Here is an 8652-nt window from a genome sequence, read left to right on the forward strand (position 1 = left end):
GTCTTAGAGAGGAAACCCGCTGCAGTTTTTCATTAGTATCAGGAAATATTTTATATGCACCATCCCTCAGACAGGATAACACATGCCACAGCCTTTGATATACCAGTCGTGGTGCACTTGCTGGAACGAGACACAACCCAATGGACCCACTGACGCGGGTCGATCCTAGACCGACCGCGCTCAAAGCGAACGCTTTGCCACTGGGCTACGTCCCGTCCCCAGTTACATATTAAATACAAATCTATGTTCTTTTTTTCAGAATGTTCAATTTGTGCTAAAATAAAATGCACATAACTCGGGAATTGGAAGTCAGTTAGTAAGTTAGGTTGCGCAGTAAATAATGTCTAATGTGTTATTACACATTATCAGGTATTGAACGGTTAACAACTTTCTATAAAGGATAAAGAGGACAAACGAACATTGCTACACCATTAAGTATACAAACACCAAACAACAAATATGTAAAGTATGTGTACATCATAAACATTAGTAGACAGAGTCGGTTGTGGTTGCGTTACACATCATTGTTATCCACTAATACCTGAATATAGTATGACCGCAGGGGCGGATGCAGGATGCCTTGTAAGGAGGGGTCCATCGATATGGGCACCTACACAACTATAGAGGGGTAGAACGTTTTTTAAAATGACATCTTTAGTATTAAAATCCGCACAAAGATGCGTCATTTAGATTGCAATTTTACCTTAAAACATCAATATATTGAATGACACCCACTAAAACATAAAATTAAATTAATTGTTTTCCTCTGCAAAACACTGGATTTTTCGAGGCTGTTTCAAATTCGGAGGGGGTGCTCAACCCCCAGCATACTTCTTCTAGATTCGCGCCTGGGCCGTTACTCTAAATAGCTTTCATGACATATGCAGGTTTTACGACCATCTTACACTTAAGTAGAGCAAGACACGACAAACAGCAATTTTATATTGTTTTAAAATTCGAAGCCTCGGCTATGGCTGAGATACACTGTTTGTTTTCAAATATACTGATTGAAAGACATCAGGTATCACATCAACACTAGCAGGAAAGCAAAGGAAAGGAAATGTTTTATTGAACGACGCACTCAACACATTTTATTTACCGTTATATAGCGTCGGACATATGGTTAAGGACCACACAGATATTGGGAGAGGAAACCCGCTGTCGCCACTTCATGGGCTACTCTTTCCGATTAGCAAGAAGGGATCTTTTATATGTACCATCCCACAGACAGGGTAGTACATACGACGGCCTCTGTTACACCAGTTGTGGAGCACTCGCTGGAACGGTAAATAGCCTAATGGGCCCACCGACGAAGATCGATCCTAGATCGATCGTGCATCAGGCGGTCGCTGTACCTCTGAGCTACGTCCCGCCCTTTAACAGGAACGCATGACTGCTACCAAAATCCCCATCCACAGTGTCAGGAGGTTGTACATGTTACTGACATTCTATCTCACATTACCGACATCTTTGAAATTATGACGCTAATAGGTCTACAATAACAAGTGGTCCCTTATTTATTTATTTCAGTATATATTTGCTATATGTTTCTTCCCTTTCCTACAGGTTTTGTTGCGACCAATTTTCACTTGATATTGGTGCCTATTACCTAATCATGATTCAAGCACGCTGCCTTGGACACACACCTCAGAAATTGGGACTGTCTGTCCAGAACAGGGATTAATGGTTAATGGTTATTTGTTGGTAATTAATGTCGTGGTCTTACACCTTTTCTTTGAGCTGCTGATATTCTCTTTCAGTGGAAGCCGGTATTAGGAGGGCATGCAGGATCTGGCTAAGTTGGTACACTAGAGCGTTCGTCTTAGGTGCTTGGGTCGAAGGATCGAATCACCTTGGTAGACCTATTCTCCGTCCCAACCAGTGCCTCATGACTGATACATCAAATGTCGTTGTATGTGTTGTCCTGCCTGTGGAAAAGTGAATATACACGATTCCGACTACATGAACGAATGATCAGTGGGCCCAGTTGGGTTATTTCTCGTTCCAGCCAGTGCACCTCGACTGGTATATCAAAGGCCGTGGTATGTGCTATCCTGTCTATGGGATGGTGCATATAAAAGATCCCTTGTTGCTAATCGAAAAGAGTAGCCCATGAAGTGGCGACAGCGGGTTTCCTCCTTCAATATCTGTGTGGTGCTTAACCATATGTCCGACGCCATATAACCATAAATAAAATGTGCTGAGTGCGTCGTTAAATAAAACATTTTCCTTCCTTCCTTCCAATAGCCTGTGATCAATAAATCAATGTGCTCTAGTGGTGTCGTTAAACAAAACAAACTTAAACTTTAATCGAAACACACTTTAACCTTTGTTTTTTTTATCAGGCCGATGGCAGACCATTCCGAGATCGTATTAGCCAATTATCGGACAACAGATTAATTAAAATCGGTCACTCTAAACGTGCCCTGCCATGCCATAGGGAAAGACTACACCAATTTGACCAACCTTGGTAAACGACTTCAGATTGTCGAACAAGGTATAACTCAGGCAACGCCACAATGAGACCACACCATCCACAATGTGTCAAAATTCCCACGTAGGTGTGTAACATCGACAAAGCAAAGAGACTCCGGCTGGATGTTGTGCCAGATCAGGAGTTTGCCATGTCTCTAACGAACTGACGTCTTGTCGCTAAATAGTTTTAATTACACGGAGCAACAGTGGCAACAGAACTCCTTGTTTTGTCGCCGTTTGGTGTGCCCACACAAACCCAACTGTATCGACTCTCACAGGGCCAAGTGCTGGTGGTCTTGATTCCAACACAATTGAAACATTTGCTCTCTTTGTTAAATTGTTTGTCGTAAACGGAATGTCAATTAGACCCATCATCGAACTTGAACTTCAGAATTTAGGTGGTCAATAAAACCTTCCGTAATGTTGCAATTGCGGGGCTTAAGATCGAGGCACATCTTGTTTCATTTATTTAATGCCATGAATCAGTTGGGAGGTTTAGGGGGGAATTTTTGGAGTTAATAAAAAGCTCATTTTGTTTTCCACATAGAAGACTCTTCCCTAATAAAAAATCCAAAACAAATCCATTAGAAATAAAGTTTAAGATGTCACTAAACCTTCAGTAACGTTGCGATTGCAGGGCCTAAGATCGAGACATAGTTTCAATGTTTCATTTGTGTAATGCCATGAATCAGTTTCCTGGAGTTAATAAAAAGAAAAATCCTTTAGAAATAAAGTTTAGGATGTCAATAAACCTTCCGTTATGTTGCGATTTGGGCACATCTTATTGTATTTGTTATTCCATGAATTAGTTTTCTCGTGTTAATAAAACGCACATTTTATGTTTTAATTAGAAGAGTCAGGAAGGTTTGACGTACCATTCAGAGTATGCAAATTCCCAATTAACGTACAGGTTTAGGCAAGTAAGAGTTGCAAGTAAGAGTTGCAGATCTGAAATCTACACATATTTGTACATAAGAATCAATGTACAAACCTTCCTCTGACATAGATAAATCGACCTGGCTCCTGGACTATTATTACGATTATTGTTTTAAACACAAATCCTTTAAAGGGGGGAGTTTAAAATTCGATATTCCATCTATATGGATACAGACTTCTTCTCGATAGTTAGGAAAGGAGTAATACGAGATATATAACGAGGTGTAATGTATTGTTAAATATAATTACTACATAATTATAATAGTATATTGGCGTCTGTAATTTAAATAAGGTCAAAGGAAAGAAAGGTAATTTAGTTGTATCTCTGCTCAGACAAAACACTGTTGCTAATGACGAAACAATTTCACACGTTTCAGTATATTTTTACAACACATTTGAGAAAATACCATCACGGACATGAAAACAGCCATTGTTAACTCTGTCCACACTCTCACATTCACTCTTTTTTTTCAGAAATAATTAAATATTGTTTTAAAAATACAAATTACGTTTTAACATTTTCAAAGTGTATAATGCGTATTATATACTCTTAAAAAACAAGTAGAAATGAAGGCATGAATAGGAATGGAATGACAGATGAAACATACTAGGGTACTACCGTGGCCAATGACATGCAAATGCATATGCATTTTGTTTCCCTATGAAGACCAGGGCCCGTGCTTATAAAACGTTTAGAGTGCAGATTCAGTCTCAAATGACGTCACACGCATGCCATTTATATGGCGTTGTCATGACATTAGTATTTCAGACTCTAAAAGTTTTATAAGCACCAGACCAGCTGTTCACTGAGGCTGTATAATCTTTCAGATGTATAATCTTTCAGATGGTCTTTTCAAACATGTCCGCTGTACAAACATCCTGGTCATATTTCGTGTGCCATCACAACGCCGCCGGCATTGCAGTCGGCATCCTTTACGTCAAGATTCAGTAATTAACATAGCTGTCTGTATTGTTCGGCAAAATATCTGCCATAATTCTATCAAAAAACAAACATGGCGGCGTCCTGTCTCAATGCTTCCTCAGCATCCTAACTATGGCGGACGGACGTCATAAGTCTTTGTTTTACAGATTACCTTTATTAAAGCGTGCACACACGTGGAAGCATTCCTCGTCACGGGTATGTTTGCCCTGTTCCATATTGTATTGACATTAAGATTAACATTGACTGCGAAGGGATCCCTCATTGTTTACTTTTCTTCTAAAACAAACACTTAACAATACCACTGGCCTGGCTGCTGTCGTTCAACCGTCGACTATACGACTTTCAGAGACGAATAGTGTAGGCTGTTTTGGGAGTTTTATGAGCACTGGTATTACGCGTATTATCAGCATGGGTGTTGTAACAAACAAAAACAACAGTTAATCCGCGTTTATGACAGGAACAAACAAAAACAACAGTTAATCCGCGTTTATGACGGGAACAAACAAAAGTTTGAAATCTGCGGAGACGCCCATTTGTATAATATTTGACACAAATCAGCTGTTTGTGAGAGAGGTGTACAACCAGCATTGATATCAGTGGCGTGGTGCTTATGTCATCGGCTTTAATGCTGGTAGGTGCTGGGTTCGCATCACAGTACTGGCATGTCGCGTTCTACTCAAGTAGGTTCTAGCGGCGTATCTAAAAGGTAAACCATTAACCCGTGTGTGTGTTAGGTGTGTGGGGGTGGGGTGTATGCTTGTGTGTGTGTTGGGTGTGTGTGTGTGTGTGTGTGTGTGTGTGTGTGTGTATGTCTGTCTGTGTGTGCATGTGAGCATGTAATGGATGTACCATCGAAACCCGTTGATGTTCCATCTTACATACAGCATAGGCGTCGGAAAATTACAGAGACTATTGGGAGCTATATATTAATTTATTTTTCAATTCTTAGGGGCCAATGTATTATCTTCAGTAGAGTTGCGAGCACACATCCCTGCTGCAGCCGCCTAAAGTGAGTATGTATTCTAGTACCGGTTTTGTCGAAGATCAGTTGCACTATCTCGTAAACCATCAACAATTGTTAGCCAAATCGTTATTGTGTCCAGGACAACGTGATTGCGCCTTCATGGAATACAGACAGGGAATTTAAATAAAATGCCTTTTACACATTTGTCTGAATATATACGTGTTTGTCATTGCTGGAATATTTAAGAATTTCCGGGAATCTACTGTATCTTTTTTCCACATTGAAAGGTCTGACTACTTTATATAAATATATATATATATATATATATATATATATATACATATATATATATATATATATATATATATATATATCATATATATCATATATATATATATATATAAGCGCACATAAGTCACTCAGAAATTAATGTCAAATATCCTAGGACATAGTTTTACATCATAAGCTATCCTTATAGATATGTCCAGTAACTGCATTTTACTTTTTAAAATAATTAATGGTTGGATATCACTGACATATAAACTCTCAAACTACGACGAAAGTAAACTTTTCCATGAATTGATTGCCTGTTGACTGATTGTGTCAGCCAGAAAACACAATCTGTATTTCATTAATTCAGTTATATATTAATTTATTCGAATTGATCCCCTCTCTCATTCGTTCGTTCGTTCGTTTTAGGTCGGTCAGTCAGTCAGTCAGTCAGTCAGTCAACCATTCAATCATTAGTTCATTTATTCACATACAAATCAGAAAATTAAAATAAAAAGTAAAATATTTATTAATTACCAACCTCGGCGGTATAGTGGTTAAGCCACCTGCATTAAGACGACAATATTTTATTTAACGACGCACTCAACACATTTTATGAACGGTTATATGGCTTCGGACATATGGTTAAGGACCACACAGATATGAGAGAGGAAACCCGCTGTCGCCACTTCATTGGCTACACTTTTCGATTAGCAAGAAGGGATCTTTTATATGCACCATCCCACAGACAGGATAGTACAATTGTGGAGCACTGGCTGGAACGAGAAATAGCCCAATGAGCTCACCGACGGGAATCGATCCTAGATCGATTGCACATCAGGCGAGAGTTGTACCACTGAGCTACGTCGAAACCGCCCCACACCTGAATGAAGACTGGTAAGTACTGGCTTCGCATCCCGGTACCAGCTCACACCTGAAGTAAGGCTGGTAAGTACTGGCTTCGCATCCCGGTACCGCCCCACACCCGAATGAAGGCTGGTAAGTACTGGCTTCGCATCCCGGTACCAGCTCCCACCCATAGCGAAATTAACGACTCAAGGGGTAGGTGTAAGACCACTACAGCGATTTCTCTCTCAAACAACGAACTCACTGTCCTGGACAGATAATCCCAGATAGCTGGTGTTTGTGCCGAGGACAGCGTACTTGAACCGTAACTGAATATAAGCACGAAAATAAGTGCAAATGAAAGAAACTTATTAATTAGTTATAAATGTTTTAACTCTAGCATCATAAAAACAAACGTCATATAATTATATATACATTGTATACATTGTATATATATAACATGATAGGAAGGTTAAGATGTGTTCAGTTAATAAAACATGTTTACTGTTAAATTAGCAACTCCAATATTCTTGTTAGTCCGTTTGCTTGTAGTAGCTCAAAATACATTTCCATACAAAACAGAAAAGGTAGGTAGATCGAGGACTCGGGTTAGTAAGTTTAACCCATAAAATAGAAAAAAATATCAAATATCCAGTAGCTGCAAAAAAAAAAATATATAATTTTAAATGTTTGTTTTAATTCAATTTAAAATCAATTCTTCCTTACCTTAATGCATTATATTCTGATTATATATTCCGAGGTGCTATATCCTGCCTGAAACAAGGTAAAGAAAAAGCGGTTCCTGATATGCTTGTTTCCTTGTCAGGGCACTTATTCCAGTGACAAAACTTTAAAGATAATTTTTCGATAAATGAACAACGCGGTTAGCCTCATGTCGTTGAATTGCCTTATAATAAATCTGTTGTCGAGTTATCTCCCGTTTAACCCTGGTTGGCGAAACTCCGATTGGCAGAGGAGGACCGTGTTGTTTAAATCGCATTAGTCAAGAAAAATATATCGATCTGTTACATGTGTCAACAATTGAAACTACCTGGTTTAGTTTGTTGTGTCAGTTCCTCTACCGATATCCACAGGACACTCAAGGAAGGAAATGCTGTAGTTAACGACGCACTCAACACATTTTATATGGCGTCAGACATATGGTTAAGGACCACACAGATATTGAGAGAGGAAACTCGCTGTCTCCACGTCACGGGCTACTCTTTTCGATTAGCAGCAAGGGATCTTTTATATGCACCATCCCACAGACAGGATAGTACATAACACGGCCTATGTTTCACCAATTGTGACAGGACACTCAAATACATATTCTTAGTTTTGTATTCAGGTGCGTGTGCGGGAGGGGAGGGGTTTCGGAAGTCGGGGTTTTCGAAACCCCCGTGCTGAAAACTAATTTTCCTGGGGGTTTTAAATATATTTTCCGTAGGAGCAAGATCCGAGCCCCATCTACCTAGAATCTTCGTTCGTTACAGTCTATACTGGCACTGCATAATTTCCTGCAAACACGCATAATATTATAATGCAGTTTCGTTTTGAAACAATGGACACAAACTAAAAATACCTTTCAAATAGTCACCTCAAAACTCTACCCTAAGAATGAAAAACAAAAGGACAACAATACTGAAAGTACACAAGAAAAACCAAACAAAAAACGCCATATGTTTATTTTTTAAAATTAAAATATAACAAACAAACAACCGCAAAGCAACGAAGAAATGAACTAAGAATAACAAACTATATAGAGATAACCCCATTCCGCTCTAGAAATCCTGGAAGAAAACAACAAAGAAGAAGGCCCCAGGGTATAACGGAAGACCTAAAACTAACAGAAAATCCCATAAAATATCCACCCAACCCCCACCCAACCCACCCAACAACAACACAAAATACACAAATAATAACAATAATAATAATAATAATAATAATAATAATAATAATAAAATTAAAATTAAAATTAAAATTAAAATTAAAATTAAAATTAAAATTAAAATTAAAATTTAAATTAAATTAAACAAAAAAGACATAACACAAAACAGAACAGAACGAACGAAACCAGAATAACAACTCACCAAAAAGAACGTAATATATGAAGCAAAAACATAAACAACAAAACAAAAACAAAAACCAAACAAAAAACCCCGCAAAAACTACAAATGTAAAATATAAACAAACAAACAAACAAACAAACAAACAAACA

The 8652-nt window shown here is 38.4% G+C and overlaps 1 protein-coding gene across 1 annotated transcript in view; it reads right to left on the reverse strand.

Annotated features, from left to right (window-relative positions):
* LOC121379747 (cadherin-12-like) overlaps positions 1-7258 on the reverse strand; it is a 35863-nt gene extending 28605 nt beyond the window's left edge. The window contains exon 1 of the mRNA XM_041508396.1: positions 7161-7258. The gene's annotated coding sequence lies outside the window, so the exon portion shown is untranslated. The remainder of the gene's footprint in view (positions 1-7160) is intronic.
* Between the last annotated feature and the right edge of the window lie 1394 nt (positions 7259-8652).

The sequence above is a fragment of the Gigantopelta aegis genome, chromosome 8 (assembly GCF_016097555.1).
Source record: "Gigantopelta aegis isolate Gae_Host chromosome 8, Gae_host_genome, whole genome shotgun sequence".
Classification (NCBI taxonomy): Eukaryota; Metazoa; Mollusca; class Gastropoda; order Neomphalida; family Peltospiridae; genus Gigantopelta; species Gigantopelta aegis.